An 18,558-nucleotide genomic window follows, 5' to 3' on the forward strand; every position below is an offset into this window, starting at 1 on the left:
CCATCAATGTCAGATGCCGTCTGATTGTAAAGGGGCTGCAGTTGGCACCAGTAACGGCCTTAATTTGGGTCAAGGATCGCCCAGTGTCTTGACGGACAGCCAATTGGACCCTAGAGCTCAGTGCTGGTGAAATATTTTGGGGTCTTCTACTTGACTTTTTTGTTCCATAACCATCAGGATCATTTAAGAAATTCCAAATGACTGTCTTACTGCCTCCCACCTGAGCAGCGATGGTGTGCTGCGAGAGACCCTGCTTATGCAGTTCAACAACCCGACCATGTTCAAAAGGGGAAAGTTTTTTGCCTTTACCATCAGAACGTCATGACAGTGTGACTACCTGACAGAAAATGACAATGAATCCACATTTTTGCACAGATGTGACCTTTTAAAGACACGTCTTAAAGTTTTGATCAGCTGTAAATCAGCCTGTTTCAGTTTAAGAGTTTTCAATAAATTGCATGCTCAAAACAAATGTTTTGTCTCACTCCCATTTCTTCTTGTTGCATGTTGAAGCTCTACTTGGACCCTTTTTAAGATCCAACCATGCAAAATCTGATTTTTTGCCATTTTTCAAGTGGTCTTAAGCTTTTGATCTGGACTGTATAATTGGTGTGTCACTCAAACTACAGGCAACCTGCTAACAAACAAAACAATCACAAAGAGGTTTTCACTGCAGAGCTCCGGACCTCGTGCACTGTGGTGCTACATGCCAACTGCTCAAGTAATACACATTCTTATGACTGGTGGTTACTGGGAGGGTGACTGACCAGTCTTTAGGCCTGCATGACTGGGACTTTACCAGTTGATTTCACCGGCTAACAAGTAGATTTGCTGCCTAATATTCACTCAACAGGAATGAAAGCCAGTCCTAGATGAAACTTAAACCAGTGTTCTGGTTGAAAGTTGGGCAGTTTTTTACTTTCACCATGGAAACACTCCTAAGTAGGAATGTGTACATGAGTTGTTTGAGTTATCCTCCTTTATGTTTCATCCTGAACAACTAATTGGGCAGCCCAGTGTTTGTATATTTGTTATTTAAATGGCAAATCCACGCTGCCTCCGCAATGTTCCTGTGTTGCGACTGTCTAATCAGCATGCCTTTGTTTGTGAGTGGCCTCCTACACTTTTAATTATTCACTATATTATCCCCATCATCCATTCTCCTGACCTTCAAACCTAACTTACTTTCTGGCTGACAAAACTTTACTGAATGTTTGCACTGAGCGTGAAAGTACAAATTTATTTCTTAAATGGCTGTGAGTTAGTTAAATGTCACTCTGCCTTTACTGACTCAACCTCGTTTTATGATTTAGGCAGCTAACTATGCTGTAGGTGTGTTCTTACAGGCTTGTCACCTCATAACTATCGCGGTCTCTTTCCCTTGCATGAAGCAGGCATCTGTATAGGGAATAGGAAGCTCGTTGACCCAGTTCACTCTGAAACATCAAACTCCTTGGAGAAAACCATTGGCAGAAAGAGGCAGATGCTGAAGTATCAGGCAGAGGTTGGGGTGTAATGTCCTCATCTAACACGGAGAGAGAAAGACATGGAGAGGGATGGGGCAATGAAAATGACTGATGGCAGCACAAATGGCAGAGCTGTGATCAGTAGGAAAGAAGTGGAGAGGAAAAGAAGGGAAACGGGGGACAGCGCTGACAGCTAAGCGGGCCTACCTGTCCGCCCATCTCTCGTTTTCTGTCTTGATTTGCAAGTCCTCGACGGGACGCTTGCCGGGGCCAACCCGGAGAACAAGAACAGATGTCATAAAACACCGCTGCGACTGGGATTTGCATCTGTAATGACCTCACTGGAGATGCTGCGAGTATGACGTTCCCACCGCAAACCTGTCACATACGCACTCTGAGCAGTTTTCATCCCTGTATCTGCCAACCTATCACTATCACCGTGATGGAAAACTGCTTTTTCTTTTTGCCTTTCCCACCATTGTACATATCGCTTGCCTTTTCCTCATGGCCCACAGTCTTTGTCTTAAGTTTACTTGTAAAATCTTATGCAACATCATTTTTGAAATATAATTTTATACATATAAACTTGGTCAACACACTCTGCAGGTATAAGTGAAAAAGATTGCCAAGCAGGTTTACAAATCCGGTCTATACCGGACTGATAATGTTTACGCTTTAAGGTTGCTGAGCAAGTTCAGTGTGTGGAGATCAAAGGTTCAAATAAAGAGCAACAGAGTGATTTTCCAAGCCTGGCTGACAATGAGATGAGATGGAGTGGTTATATTTAAGAGTGACCCAGATGCAGCTGTATCTCCAGCTCCACTTTGTAAATCTACAATAAGCATATTACCTCAGACACTTCTGAGGAGGCAGAGTGGATTTCAGACATTAACACAGGTCACTGTGGCTGTTTTTCTATATTATTTTCATAGTATGGCATGATGACACCAGGTGTTATGTGTTATTGCCTGGTTTATGATTGGCTTATAAACTACGCCTGTTTCACATGGACGGTTCTTGTAAATTTGATGTTTATACTTATATGCCATACTCTAGACTTATATTTGAGCTATAAATATTTTTACTATAAAGTTAAAATGGACAGTTATATAGTGCTGGTTTTAAAGAACATATAGAGAGCCCAATTGGCAATGGTATAATTCATTAACCGTAAACACTGAGACTAGCTTGTGTTCAGATTTACTCCTCTTTTAGTTTCACTCTTATTTATATGTTATACATTGCTTGGTAAGACTCGGGTTCTAAAAGTAATAATTTATATTAAAAATGAGTTAGTCTCACAACCGCCACATCAAGTGCAAGTTACATGTATTCATTCTGTCCGATTATAATTGCGAATGCCTTTTACATTTCAAAAAATCATTTATTTATCACTTAAATTGTAGAAAAAGTGATTCGTAAATATAAACATTTAATCATATGTTGACAATAGGATGATTTTATAATAAATTAAATTAGCTAAAAATTTGATCGTTGTTATAAAGTGTTATGTTCATGTTGGTACATTCTAGATTTTCATGCAGTACTACCACTACTACAACTGTAGCTTGCCTCCACCAGTGTGTGAATGTGAGAGTGAATGAATAGTAGAATTATAAAGCGCTTTGAGGGCTCCGAAAAGCGCTGTATAAATGCAATCCATTATTATTATTATTATTACTATGAATAATAATAATGGTAATAATGGTGATTTTGTCCCAAGGTGACATTGGTACATCTCCATGTTTCACATTAACAAAATTGAAAGCTAGCAGGTGAATACAGAACTACATGTAGCTGCTTGAGAGCAAGATATAGTCCCCCAGACTGAAACATAGAAAAAAGAGACAGAGGGTTGAGTGAATGCTACTGTTAGTCTCTGCCTGCTGCATGTGTAAATATGCAACTTCTTGCTATCATGTGCCTCTTTTAAAGATAGTAATACATCAGTCTTGTATGTACAAATTCTTTTGTTACACCAAAGCAATCAGATAATCATTGATTCCACTCAAAGTCCAGGCCAGTGTAATGCAAATTATGTCTACTGACTACAATTAAGAACAACTAACATGCCGTACTCTGGGATTCAGTGAAATAAAAGCCCTCGCCCTAAGTAGATAACCTTGGCTTAATTAAATGAAACAAGACGCTTCTGTGAAATGTATTTCAATTACGTTAAACTCCAGTACATTATTTTATATTTTACAAAACACAAATAAATGTCTATATTTAAAGCTTTCACTTACTGGTGACGTCTTTCTTGCCCAGACAACACAAACAACTGTTTTGACTATGTATGAGCTGCTGAAGGACAGGTCTCTCATGCTTGCTCACAGGGCACATATTGAACAATGGGAATATAACAGTTTTGCATGGAGAGAACATCTGCTTAGAATTTATTCATCAAGGTCCGTCCTAAATAACCCACCTTTGCTTATAAGAGCCAGGTAATTGAACTGTACATACCCATATTCATTTGCATAAACCATTAACGTAAGATGCCAGTAATTTGGTAGATGAAGGCCACGGGAGGCCCACATCCAGCCTAATAACACCCTTGGATCACAACAAGCTATTTAAAACTACATACACAGGTAATTTAACTTTGGTATCCAGCGTGCAAAAGTCTTGAGCCACACCTCATGCCTTTTTATTTTGTTGGAAAATGGGTGGAAAGATTTATTGAAGCATGTACAAGAAAATGTAGTTTATACAATAAAAAACAGAGTTTCTGGATCAAAATCTGACGGCACTTTTATGTTTTAATAATTCTATGAATTTTCAAAGAGTCCCAACCCCACTGCCTCAAATGTAGCCCCAAATCAAGACAGAGCCTCAACTGTGTTTACAGGATGGACACACTTACAGAGGTATTACTGTTATACCTCTCCCCTGACCCTCTCTGTACATATTGACTGTGAGTTTAACCAAAAATTTCAAATTAGCATTCATCACCGACTTGTTGCTGCTGATTTTCTATTCAGTTCTTGTGTAATTTTGTATGGCCCAGCCTTTCCTCCCTGTTTCACTTCCTGAAGATGGTTTCTTGACAGCCACATATCCATTGAGACTATTTCCAAGGAGGCTTCAGTGAACAGTAGATGGATTAACTGAAAGGCCAGATGTATCCCTCAAATGTCCTGTGTCAGGTGTTTCTGGATTTCTGTTTTGTAAGGACAAGGCTTTCAGATACCGTTCACCTGCTGTAGATACTTTTGTAAGCCTGCCACTTTTTCTTTTGTCATCCACTTGTCCAGTTTCCTGAAATTTTTAGAGATACAATTTAAAATTGGTTCTTTTGTCTGCTGCTATGTGTAGACATAACCCTGTCAGGTGCCTTTTTTACGCTTGAATGATTTATAGGTCAAGAACTATTGCTCAAGATCATAGAAACAACAGGAAAGTCTGGCTCCATGGAAGCAACCTTTAAAGAAACCTTTTTGCACAGTCCTCTTATTGGCACATTTGCTTTAAAGCAAAAGCAAACATTTGAAATGATTTGGACTTCTTCTTCTTCTTCTTCTTTTTTTTTTTTTTTTTTACATTATTTACACCCAAATCCACGAGACAATCAGGGAGACCAGAAAAACTCCTTTTCAGATATATTTAGAAATAAATACAAATACAAAACACTGTGTTTATTTTAAGAATGCCATTAAGAACAACAGAAATAGACATGAAGATGTAGGAAATGCTGCTGTATTATAATTAACAGAAATGCCTTCAGAATGAGGAGGCTATAACTCTAATATTTTAAACAGAACTGTCGCATGAAGCTGTTGCAGCTTATGCTGCAGTATAAATAACACAGACAAATGATGTTTCTGGGAACAGCTAATGGCATCATGCTCATCAGTAGTGCACAGTATAACCACATGTAATAATGTTTAATTGCTTGATGTGACTGTAAATAACTGCGAAAGGCCAAAATACATCACTGGCTGGAGGTTGTATTTCCTGGAGTGTTAGAGGATTTTTTTATGTCAGGGCATGAAGTTCTGTTTTACTAAGTTAACAGTGGGTTTCCAAGTTTGTGGCAGCAGTTTGGAAAAGTGCATTTTGTGTTTTAACAAGACATCATCCCGAGCTCCAGTCTGTCTTCATGAAGAAGCTGCCAATCCGGGATAGTGTCGAAGAACTTGACTCCACTGCTTACAGTCTCGACCTCACTCTATTCAACACCTTTGGGATAAACAGGGATGCTGGCTGCGAGCCGAGTCTGGCCTCGCTAATGCTCTTTTGACTGAATAGCAGAAAATCCTTGGAGTCGACGAAGACGTTTTCGTCAACGCTGGGCGAAAAGTCCTCTCAGGAATGCTGTTATGGCAGAATCATGTTGCAAATGTGAGCTGTTTAACAATGAAACGTAGGACGAATGCTCAGGTGTGTGCATAGCTTTGCACAGTATCTGCCTTTTGACAAAGTTTGAGCTCAGATGAAGTCAGGGAGATGGAAAAATGGAGGCAGAGGCTGGGGAAATGAATTCAAAATCTGCATAAGTGAACAATTTAATTGTAATTAACTTCTCTTAGAACATAAATGGTCTGGGATTTTAATTTCTAATCAATTTAATCTCCCTCTGTATCTGTCTCGCACTTGTTGTCCCTCTGATTACAGATGGAGAGCAACACAGAGAGTTGATTAGCCTTCCTCACCCCTGTTTGGCTGTGTCACCCCTATTCTCTAATTACATTACGTTTGACAGAATGCTCACGGGGCACGGCCTATCCAGAGCGCTGTTGGAAATACATGCGGCTTTGGGTGTGATGTAAAAAAGTCAAGACAGTGACAAAAACAGGAAGCAACACACAGATAGGAAAAAATATAATTTCTCTGTTTGTGCGTCTGGAGGGGAGAATCTCGTTGCCGCAGGCCATGAAAGTACATCTCAGAAGCCCTCACAGCCTACAAAGGTTTATTTATTTTTTTGCCTATTTTAATGCAATTCTGCTGTGAAGCGATAAATAACACCCATGCGGAGCATTAAAAGATGGTATAACAGAACTATTGCAGCTGCTGTGAGGATCAGGAGTGAAAACCTGAGTTGCAGGTAGGGTAAATAAAGCTCTCTGCTGGTGTTGACGCTTTTATATCTTTTTTTTTTTTATGTTTCCTATGGTGTTTTGTAGATGGTACAATACAGCTCCACTGTGGGGAGCTGTGTCTCTGCGTCTGCTCTGTCTCGCTCTGGCTTCCTTTCTGTCTTCCCCTCTGCCTGTCTGTCTCTCTGGCACATGGCATCATATGCAGTGGCTGTGGGCCGTTGTTCCTCATGTTAAAAGCTCAGCTGGGAAGTCTGAATCCCTCGGACTAATGCTCTGTGGCCTCGGCGTTTCACAGCTCTGTAGCTTGGAGTGACCATTTGGGCGAGGGAAGCGTGCACGTGTGTGTGGCACATGTGTCTGTTTGGGTGTTTTGCTCTTTGCGTGTGCTAATTCTTTAATTTACATTCATCATGCAGAGAGATGAGACAGCTGTCAAAGTGAATCTGAAATGCACATGTGTGTGTGCATGGCGGTAGTTAGGCTATGTGTGGTGGGAGTAATCTCTCTGTTGGTCTTCATGCATATGTAATTATCCTCTTCTCTGTAGGCAGAGCTTGCATTAGTATGAAAAAGGTGCTTAACTCCAAATTAGTGACTGCATGGCAGGTAGCTTTTATGGGCAAGAGGTGTTTTTGTCTTGTTTACGAAGATGAATGGTCAAATACAAATACAAGACCAACTATTAATGGAATCTCATTTGCAAGCACACCTCTCTGCGGGACAGCTGAAATGAGTTATTCTTTTTCTTAACATTTTTGCAGTTGCCTGTGATTTATTATCCTTCTCACATTGACAAACAAACTCACCTGAGTTCTTTAACATCATGTTTCCTTATAACAGCTATGTTTATAACACTTCAGCATCATTATTCAATCTGATAATAAGAAGACATGCCAAGGAGGTGAACGAATTAAACGATCACGGCACAGGATCTAACGAGGTTTCAGTATTCTAGCGATTTAGCAGACAGGGAGAGTCGAAGATAACCTGAGTGAGTCTGAAGGTTGTTAGTCCTTAGGGGTGAGACAAACCTTTGGGGTCCCACACCTAGCTCTAGTTGTACTGCCACATGGGGGGCAGTGTCAAAAATATGTGCAACAAACTTCTTCTAATATGGGCTCCATTTGTTTGTGATTGTGTTGATGTGTTCCCTGAGCTAATCACCTGCCTTGGAGAACACCAAGGGGAAATATGATGGGGAAATAATGCCTTTGTAGACGAGTAAAACCAAGTGTTAAAAAAATCATCTCAGCTTTTTTGTCTTTGATGTTTTGTATGTTTTTGTTTTTTAACCAATCAGCACTTCACCTACACTGAACATAAACGCCATTGAGTGAAACGCTATTGTCTTCTCGGAGAACTGCATGCAGGTTTCCCCAGCTGCTGCACTGGTTTCTTCCTTTAGTCCTTCTCTTTGTCTCCAATGAGCTTTGTAACTTGGGGCAGGTGGGGATGCAGGTGAATCAATCTTGTTAATATTCGGGCAAAGCTCCACAAAAACATGCCGCTAAAGTCCCCATAGTGCAACAGATCTGACTGCCTCTGATGCAATGGCATAGATCAAGGGTGCTGAGCATGCTGCCAGCTAGCTAAAGGGTCAAATCTCTCCCACTGGATGGATTTGTAAAGTGTGACAATCAAAACAAAGTTATTATTAATTACCATAAACTCCAATATATATTTCATTTTCCAATGAATGGAAAATGGAAGACATGCTGAAAACAGTATCACAACACAGACTGAAAATCTATTTAAAAAAATGAAAATGTATTTTTAGACATCACTAAGATGTATAAATAAAAAAATTAAATAATATTTTTGCTTAGTTCAGCTGGATTCAAACAGCAATGAATATCACTTCAGGAAGTAAGAGACACATTCTACAGCTAGCAGTTCAATATTCAGGCCAAAGAAATTTTTTCACAGTAACGTATCCAGGATGTCACCACTTGTCAATCATTTCTTTGCAGTTGCTCCAAGTTTCTTACCGCTTAGTTTAACATGCCAGTCACCCCCCAAAAAAGTCCCGAAGCCAGGTATGTTCATGCTGTGGTCAGAAGTGTCACTATGGCAACACTCAGTGATGTGCATCAGGCAACATTGACTTTGACGGTCTTAATCAACACACCAAGTTTGTCCATATTATTTTCCAAACACCTCATTGTTTGAGCACCTCTAGCACTGAAATCCAATTCCTCTGTAGTTTCTCTGGGATTACACGGGGGGGGGGGGGGCATGTTTGAAGATGTTGAGCACTGGGTGAAGAAATGTCAGAGGTGTGTGTATACAAAGATGCCTCAACCCAAAGTTCAGGCACCCCACGCTCCATTTTTGGCTACCCGCCCACTTGAAGTTGTTGCTGTTGATTATACCACCTTGAGCGGACTACAGATGTTTGTGAAAACGTTCTTGTAATGACTGATGTGTTCACCAAGTTCAGTCAGGCATTTGCCACACGAGATCAAAAAGCAGATACCACAGCTAAGATTATCCTGAAAGAGTGGTTCATGAAATATGGGGTACCAGATCGCCTGCACTCAGACCAGGGCAGGAATTTTGAAAGCGCAGTGATTGCTGAGCTATGCAAACTGTATGGAGTCAAGAAAACTCGTACAACACCCCACCACCCTCAGGGTAACCCTCATTGTGAGAGGTTCAACAGGACTTTGCACAACATCCTCTGTACGCTTCCCCCTGAGAAGAAGCGGCGCTGGCCCGCGCATCTGTCAGAGCTGGTGTATGCTTACAATGTCACGCCGCACTCGACCACAGGGTATTCTCCCCATTACCTGCTGTTTGGGGTCCACCCACATCTACCCATTGATGCATTGTTGGGCCGGGAAGAAGTAAAGGATGACAAACTGGACTGGTTATTAGTGCATCAGGAGCGTCTCCAGGATGCACATGCCAGAGCCAGAGAATTTGCCGAACGGAAGGCTACAGAGAGAGTGGTTCAGCAGCAAGGAAAGGTGTTCTGTCCACCTGTTGACATCGGACAGTTTGTGTATCTCCGTTACCGACCACCTGGAAGGAATAAAATTCAAGATGCCTGGGCAGCCCCTGTGTATAAAGTGGTTGATATCCAAGGGACAACATACACAGTAGTGCCACTGGAAGGAGGGCCGGTGAAAAGAGTCCACAGATCTAACTTGAGGCCATGCGTGGGGTCTATACCTGCACCCAAGCCAAGGCTACGTGACCAGGAAGTCAGTTCTGCAGATGAGCACCAAGTGTCTGATATGGAGGTTGAGCATCCAGAGTTTGCCTTGATGGAGGAGGTCCAGTACCCAATGGAGCTGCCAGTGGCTCAGGGACCTGGGAACTTGGTTCCGATGGTCGACGAACCTGGAAACCAATTGGAGAATGGAACTGAAAATATGGGTGAGGATCTGCTAGGGCAGGAGAGCAGCGACTACCCTGATGACCTCGAGGTGGAGCCAGCAGCTTACCTTCCACCTGGACCAGGAAGCATTGGATTCTCCAGTGAAGAACCGGTGGCAAAACCTGTTCCAGCTCCTAGGAAAGGAAAGAAAGGGAAAGCGGAGGCAGGTCCACCCACACCTGCTACACGCAGGAGTAGGAGAGAAACTGCAGGGGTCCACACAAACCCATTTAATCTACCTAGGTCAGCATGCAATGCAGTATCCTTCAGTCCAGATGTACTCTCCCAGGTGTTAGCCGGTATGGTTCTCTACACCACCAAACTCAGGGGAATGGTGGATGAGCAGAGGGTCACCGAGGACGTTGACTCGTAGCAGGGGAGAATGTAGCCAAGTGAACTAATACTATGCATGGAAAGGGTTTAAAAAGAGGGGATTGTGTTTTTGACTGGTTGCCTGTCTACCGGAGGTCTGTTGTAGGGTTGTCATGGTGATGACTAGACCTCGCGTTTTGGGGGTATACTGTCCCTTTAAGAGCCGTCGTAAGCCAGAGCACGCATGCACTCAAGTTTGCGTCACACACTGAGCGCTGTGAGCGGGAGCACTGGAGAGTTAGAGACTGCAAAAGATTCTGTGGCTAGCTACACAAGAGGTAAATGTGCTAAAAAGTGTAGCATACTGCAAAATATTGTCACCAGTGTTGTAGTAGACTGTAATTAGCTAAGTTTCTTTAGCAATGACTCCATGTTTGTGACCATTTGTGTAGAGTTCTTAACGCGCGACGGGTGCATGTTTAATGGTCACGTGCTGTGAAAGGGACTGAAGAGCGGGTTGGCGTGAGTAGTGACAGTGTCCTAACAGATTTCAAAGTTGTTAGGTTTACACTGTTATTCACTTTGCATAACTCTGTATGTTTCTGTTTGATTCAGAGGGGAGATCACTTGCTGTGTGATTCCTGCGTGTGTACTTGTCCTAGCACAGTAGCTGTGTGGAGAAACCGAAGTGAGTTCATGATGTTCTCCCATAGAAATGTATGTTTAAAAGAGAGTTTACAGTGCACTTTATTGCCAGTTGACCTGCGAAGTTGTGAGATGTAAACAATGTGTTTATTTGTTTTGTTTTCTCTTTTTTTGTTGTATTTGTTTCTTGACAGGTCACTACTGTTGTCTATACTGTTTGAATTTAACATGTACATATGATAGTTATTGTTGTCTCAGACCCTGAAAGGCAGTTTTAGGCTGAGCCAGTGGAATAGTTAAATTTTGCCGTTTCACTCAAAACTACAGAATTAAAACTGTGCTCCTCCGAGTACAGTCGGAGATTAAAAAAGCCCACAAAAGAGTATTTCCTGTGTCCTGTTTCATTCCATGACCGGGCCACATGTATATCCATTAATGTATATAAAAAAAGCTATATAACTGTCAGAATTTCAGACTGTTTTGAGATGGCTTTTTTGACAATGCAGTTCTCATTTTACTCTACAATCCTGCTAAATTTGGTTGACTAATAAAATCCTGAATATAACAGACAGACAAGTGCAACCTAGAAAGCTTCCAGCACCAAACACTGCATTACTTTGCCTACATACTCTGCATGTTCAAGCAGATATCTGTCTACAGAATCAGAAGCAAATGATTACTCACTTCTCAAATATAATCAAGTGTCTAAGTACTGAATTAATCCCACTGAAAATATTACTTTGAAATTAATTTTTTTTTTTAATTCACAAGGTTCAATTTAAGATTTGACATGTGAAATTGAGGGCACTCTGGACAATGTTTCAGAACATGTTGGGAAGAAAATCCAAATAGAAAGAAAATTCGATCTCGTCTGTTTTCTTGATGTGTTTCTGAGGTTACTCGTCTTGAATGTCGACTGAACCTAGCACAACAAAGATATAATTTGGTCCATTTAAGTTCCTTGTATGCTGGATACACTTTGAAGAAAGGGAAAAGAAATTTCTGGAATTACAAACTTGTATTAGTGGGCAATTTCAAAGAGAATTCAAAACACACATATTCAGGTAAATGATTTTCAGAAATGCAATACGTTCAGTCATAACTTTAAACATGAAGTATTTATGATTACATTTTAAAAATTCAGTTTCCAATAAAATCTTTACAGCCTTTCTTTTCTTTTGAAAACCTAAAAATCATCTGAGTAATACTCATACCCTGGCATTTAAAAAGAGTCATTAGTGTGGGGCTGTTTGCAGGCACAACAGCACAGAGTTTAACTGAAACGTGATGGAAACAAATTGCCACTCTACTGCACACTGGTTTTGTCCAAAATACAGCAGCAGCAGGTACGCATATAGTTACACTTTAAGCTTTCACTCACCAAATGTTCACACACATCACACATTCACACAGTACAATATTTCTCTCCAGCGTACCCCTCATTACGTCTTCTCGGTAACTAATGATCCTCACTTTCTATACCCAACAAAGAGAGATGCCATTCTCCAGTCTTACAGGCTACAAGACAACTTTGTTGTACACTTTCCTCCACCAAGAAGAAAAAAAAGAACAGAAAGAAAAACTGGGCCAACAGCAATTAAATAGCCAAATTTCAGGGTTTGTTAAAGCTGAAAAAGTATGTTCATGGGGGAACGAAAAGAGGCAGGCCCCTTGTTCTTCAGTCAGAGAACAAAGACTCCCCACCCTCCTTTGCAGTTTTTTTTGCATCTCTCCAGCCTGAAGATGCAGATCAAGACTAAGTAATTATCCTCTGATTGAGTATTCATAAACGATTATGCTATTGTTTTGTCTTTAATGATGCAAATTACGACTAATTACCTCACGTTAATGGATACCGAGAGTCTTAACAAGCTGTGGAATAGTGCAATTAAGCAACTGTTTATCTAACAGTACCATGTGTAAATATTCGTTGTAGGTGTGTATGTATAAATAAAGTGAATGAGGCCATCTTTTTTCTTGCTCATCATCTTCATGAGTTTGATGGATGAGGAGGGGAGGGGGGGGGGGGGGGGGGTGCTCAATCTGCATTAAGAAAACTAATTCCATTAGTAGGCACATGAATAATTACGGTGGCTGGGAAGTGCAAATCGCAACAAATTAAAAAACCGCAACAAATAAAAAACAAACCACAACAAAATACAAAAAGCCCACAACAAATTACAAAAAGCCCACAACAAAATACAAAAAGCCCACAACAAATTACAAAAAGCCCACAACAAAATACAAAAAGCCCACAACAAAATACAAAAAGCCCACAACAAAATACAAAAAGCCCACAACAAATTACAAAAAGCCCACAACAAAATACAAAAAGCCCACAACAAATTAAAAATCCTTGACGGAAAGGGATTGTCTGAAATACCGGAAGTGACACAAGCGTGATGTCACGAGAGGGGGCGTGGTCAGGGTTTTTGGTTGAGGCGCCACATTTCTGGGCCGAACAAATCGCTAGCGAAAGAGCGAAAGTACACGGATAACACCAGCTATGGTTCGTACTTGCTGTGCGGTCGGTTGTAAAGTTAGATCGCACGGCTGGCAAGGGAATAAGGTTGAAAATGGTTTATCTTTTCATTCTTTCCCCACCTGGAAGCAACATGAGGCAGCTCATGTATCGGATGTTACCAAACGAAGGCGTCTAGCCTGGATAGCAGCTGTGAGACGAGCTGATATCCAGTTCTCTTCCATCTCCAAATATCTGTTGGTGCTCCAGACATTTTCATTCCCGTAAGTTATAGATATGTTCATATCACTCTTTATCCGGTCTTTAAGTCTGACGTCACTAGCATGGGCTCAAACGCTGCTGCAGGTCCATAAATCACAGGATCACTGTGGCATTACTGAGAGTTGAAAAACTGTCTAAAGTCTTTCATCTGTAATAAAATTATCAGCGTTCTGCTCTACCATGTGTAACAATTGAGTTTAACATCCAGGCATCCATGAAAACGAAACGGAATATATGACATTTAACAGAGTTAGAAATTAGCAGGAAGTTAGCTCGCTAGCTTCCATCTAAATGAGGGATTTTGGAAACAAATTCAAACGTACAACTCTGCTATCACTTCCAACATAAATGAAGACAGAAAATTAAACAGCAGTGACGTTTGTAGGGCACTGTGAGTAAAATGCGTTTGATTTCCTCCCGAACATTCAAATTAGTGCAATCATAAATTCATTCATGAGGTGCAAATTAGAGTGAGAACACGTGGAGGCTCTGGCTACGTTCACACTGCACGCGAAAACGCATCAAATCCGACTTTTTTGACCGTATGCGACCCATATCCAATCATGGTATGACGGTGTAAAAACAGCACAAATCCGATATTTTCAAATCCGATCTGGGTCACTTTCGTATGTGGTACTTAATCCGATACATATCTGATGTTTTAGGAAGCAACTGCTGTTTGAATGGTCATGACGCATTAAATCCGTCTTTTATTTCACTGACACAAAACATATGCCAATTATCAGCGCTGGAGAAGACATTGAGAACACATGAGCGCTTCGTGTGCATCCCGTGCAGATGTTAGTGAAACTGTTGGGAAGATAACGTGAACATTTTATTTGTACTGTATAATCTGCAGATTCTGACATAAATCTGCAACTATCCTTTGAAGCACCGCTCCTCTCTAAAACAACAATAAGGATCATTATTAGGCCATATGTAAATAACAAAATAACTTAAAGCAAAATTGGACAACGTAAAGTCTGAAACAAGTCTTTATATTAAGGGCCATCAGTCAAACAATGCTGTTTGGTCTAAACAGAGCGCGTTGTGTGTGACGTCTTCTTTTGCGCATGCGGGCCACTTTGAGGGTTCACAAAGGACTGCGTTTGCTGTCACATTTTATTTGTAGTGTGAACAAGCAGACACAAAATCAGATTTAAATTAAAAAAAAAAAATCGGAATTGAGCATTAAGACCTGCAGTGTGAACGTAGCCATAGTGAGTTCAGTGCATTGATGTGACATTGTCCTGAAGGATTTAGTTATTCTCAATGGTTAAAGAAATTGCAATTATTTATTCATATTTATTATAAATAATCCTAATTATATATCTTGCTTCCATGTTTGTGTCCTGTGTCACAAAAAATAAATTTTTTACTATAATACATTGATTAATGACCTGCAGAATCTCCTTATCATATTACGTGTCCATAATTGTCACCTAAAGTCAAACTTTATGCTTTCTCCATCTTGAAAGTGATGACATCCTTGCATTACATACTTTAGGTTCATTTTCTGAAGGCAGGTTTCTGAAAGAGAACAGGCAGATTTGGAATATAACATGCAGCGTTCTATAGATGGATACATAAAAAAATGGAAAATTACATGTATGTGCTAACTTTCTAAATACTTTGTTACATTTATGATAAAATGGATTTGAAAGTAGATAAAACAAATTTATGTCGGCCTTGGTTCATTAGAGTCCTTGTCTTTAAATTAACTTTGTATGTTTCAGGTACTGCACTCTCAAAGACTGAATGAACCAGCATTGGGTCATTGTGAGCATCACAGGGAAGGTTGAAGCCGCCCACTGCGCCTGTATGGCCGGAGTCCTGGAGACCTGCATCCATAGCGCTGCTCTTCTGTTTAATTTCGAAGCAACAGTGCAGATCTGTGGCACAAGGACTGTTACAGATGAACCTGCATACTGGGGTTTTCTGGGTAATATGACCGAGATACAGCCAGAGGTTGGCCATAAGATGGACTTCTCCTCTTCAGCTGACCAAAAACTGCTCTCAATCAAAACATAAACAGACCATCTGTAGTGACAGGTAAAAGGAGCCGTCCTCAAAAAAGAAAAATCCCACCTGCTACTGTGGAGGAGTTGTCACTGCTATTGGAATCTTTGCTGGAACACAGTAAAGCTGTGGGTTGTGGGAATGACCCATAATGTTTTATATAAGGGTCTAGATTTATGCCTGAAGTGCACTGCCGTGTAAATAATTTGCATTTACTGAATATGTACTGACTGAGTACCACTGTTCAAAAGTTGAATAAAGAAACAAACTAAGTTTTGCTCTTTTTTTTTTATTATTAAAACCACCTTACAGAACATCACATCAGTTACAATGTAGAATCCATGTCATAGTTTATAAAGGACAAAATCTTTACACAAAATCATGACAGCATTTACACGATATCACCCACTACTAACGTTACTTTATTTACTATCAATTACTTCAATTTATGTTCTGAAAAATTACCGCTATTTATACAGCACAAGACTAAAGAATATTTAACAGGAGCAAGTTTCATTTTCCCCTGGTTTTACTACCACACTGTTCACCAAAACGGCAGCAAACCTTCACCATCTTATCCAGAAGGGTCACCTCTTCACCCTCACATGGAAGAAGTAATCTGATTGGCATGGTGGTATGTTTGAAGCAGGTCCCTTGTGTAGCGCTGGAACTCAGTCACGATGTTTCATCCATTTAATGGGCTGGTTTGCTGCAATAATGCCAAATAATTAGTAACTCTATAAATAGAAGGTAGTTCTGCAAAATCACTCAGTAGGATGTTTTTTTCTAATTTTCTATGACCTCAGAGTGCATCGAAAATAAAACTAATAGGCTATAAAGATATGAACATATTTAGAACTTACCGGAATGAAAATGTCTGGAGCACCAACAGATATTTGGAGATGGAAGAGAACTGGATATCAGCTCGTCTCACAGCTGCTATCCAGGCTAGACGCCTTCGTTTGGTAACATCCGATACATGAGCTGCCTCATGTTGCTTCCAGGTGGGGAAAGAATGAAAAGATAAACCATTTTCAACCTTATTCCCTTGCCGGCCGTGCGATCTAACTTTACAACCGACCGCACAGCAAGTACGAACCATAGCTGGTGTTATCCGTGTACTTTCGCTCTTTCGCTAGCGCTTTGTTCGGCCCAGAAATGTGGCGCCTCAACCAAAAACCCTGACCACGCCCCCTCTCGTGACATCATGCTTGTGTCACTTCCGGTATTTCAGACAATCCCTTTCCGTCAAGGATTTTTAATTTGTTGTGGGCTTTTTGTAATTTGTTGTGGGCTTTTTGTATTTTGTTGTGGGCTTTTTGTAATTTGTTGGGGGCTTTTTGTATTTTGTTGTGGGCTTTTTGTAATTTGTTGTGGGCTTTTTGTATTTTGTTGTGGGCTTTTTGTAATTTGTTGTGGGCTTTTTGTAATTTGTTGTGGGCTTTTTGTATTTTGTTGTGGGCTTTTTGTAATTTGTTGTGGGCTTTTTGTATTTTGTTGTGGTTTGTTTTTTATTTGTTGCGGTTTTTTAATTTGTTGCGATTTGCACTTCCCAGCCACCGTAAATAATAGCACAGCCTAAAGAGAAACCCCCACAAATCCTTTAAGAGGTTTTATATAGTTGATAAGTAAAGATGTATTTTTTTATTCTTTTAGCCATACTGAAAGTATTTAAAGTTTGTTGTCAAAAGTATTATTTTCAAATTTTTTCTTAGTAGAGGTCAGTTGCCTGAATTAGTCTGTTCCCTTCTTTTTCTTGCTTTTTTTCCCCTGTCAAAAAGCCTCTCATGGACTCCAGGGAATCATGTCGCAATTTGCTGCTGGCACTTTCATCATTAAAACTTTTGTACCAGCCTACAAGCCTACAACTCTCCTCTGATAAGATTTTCTTGAGCGTGTGAATAGAAAATGAGTTCAGTTACAGATGAGCAAGGAGAAAAGGCAAGGCAGGGCTATTATTCTGAAGGCTGCAGCCTTACACCAAGTTTAAAAAAAAAACATGTTAAAAAATATCGCTGAATGGTAAGAAATGAGATGAAGATCTACTTTAGCCTTTAGTGCTGCTAAATGAATTAATTGCAACTGCAATTAACGATTAATGCTACGATCGGATTGTGGAGTCTCTGTCACAAGTTGATTTAAAGTAGTCGTAGTTGCATCTCTCATTTCCTGCTATATTTCAAAATGGAGTCGAAAGCAGCCAGTCACAAGGCTAGAGTTGTGTAGCAAAATAGCAGAGCAGCAGAAATCAATGGCAATAAACTTCCCGCCTACTATTTTTTAATGAAATAAAGAGAAATTAATTTTCTTAAATGTTTCCTTTTTATTTCTTATTATCTTTAGACGAACAGTGTCAGCGCATGTTTAAAGAATCCTCTTGTGTAATTGAGGTCATTTGGGATGCTAAATAAAGCCCTCAGATTGAAATTCTGTGCAATTAAAAACAGATAAATGTGTGGCCACATATTATGAACAGTTTTGCACATGCTAGGGTTAAATCCATTGACCTGTTTCTGTTAACAAAGTCAGGCTTGTGTGACATCAATTGCTATTCAAGTCACTGCCTTTTTTATTCATTATGTTGCAAGCTCAGGATGTTTCAGGTAGAATGCAACAAACTGATGTTCTTGTTGCAACCGTTAACTGCTTACATGCATTTATATTGTCTCACTTTTTTCTTTGCTTTCTATCTTCAGAAGCATGCGGTGAACAGGATGTTACAGATATGGCCCTTTAAGGGTGAAGCCTATTGGTAAATGTATTGCAGACTGTGGAAAAAGGATGCATGGGACTGCCCCTGGGTGTTTGTGTATGTGAGTGAGGGAGCGAGTTGGAAAAGGGGAATTATGAACGGCTACCAAAAAAGGAAAAGAAAGGCATAAAAAAAGAAATATAATAACTCCCACGGCAGCCAGAGATGTGTCGGCGATGCCCGTTGTGAGTAAA

The 18,558-nt window shown here is 40.3% G+C and overlaps 1 long non-coding RNA gene across 1 annotated transcript; it reads left to right on the plus strand.

Annotated features, from left to right (window-relative positions):
- The first annotated feature begins 12,940 nt into the window (after positions 1-12,940).
- Positions 12,941-15,884, plus strand: LOC309692776. Its single transcript, XR_014272449.1, has 2 exons — positions 12,941-13,595; positions 15,330-15,884. It is a non-coding gene; the product is annotated as an uncharacterized lncRNA (long non-coding RNA).
- The last annotated feature ends 2,674 nt before the right edge of the window (positions 15,885-18,558 follow it).

Source organism: Aulonocara stuartgranti (assembly GCF_965226115.1).
Source record: "Aulonocara stuartgranti genome assembly, chromosome: 17".
Taxonomy (NCBI): Eukaryota; Metazoa; Chordata; class Actinopteri; order Cichliformes; family Cichlidae; genus Aulonocara; species Aulonocara stuartgranti.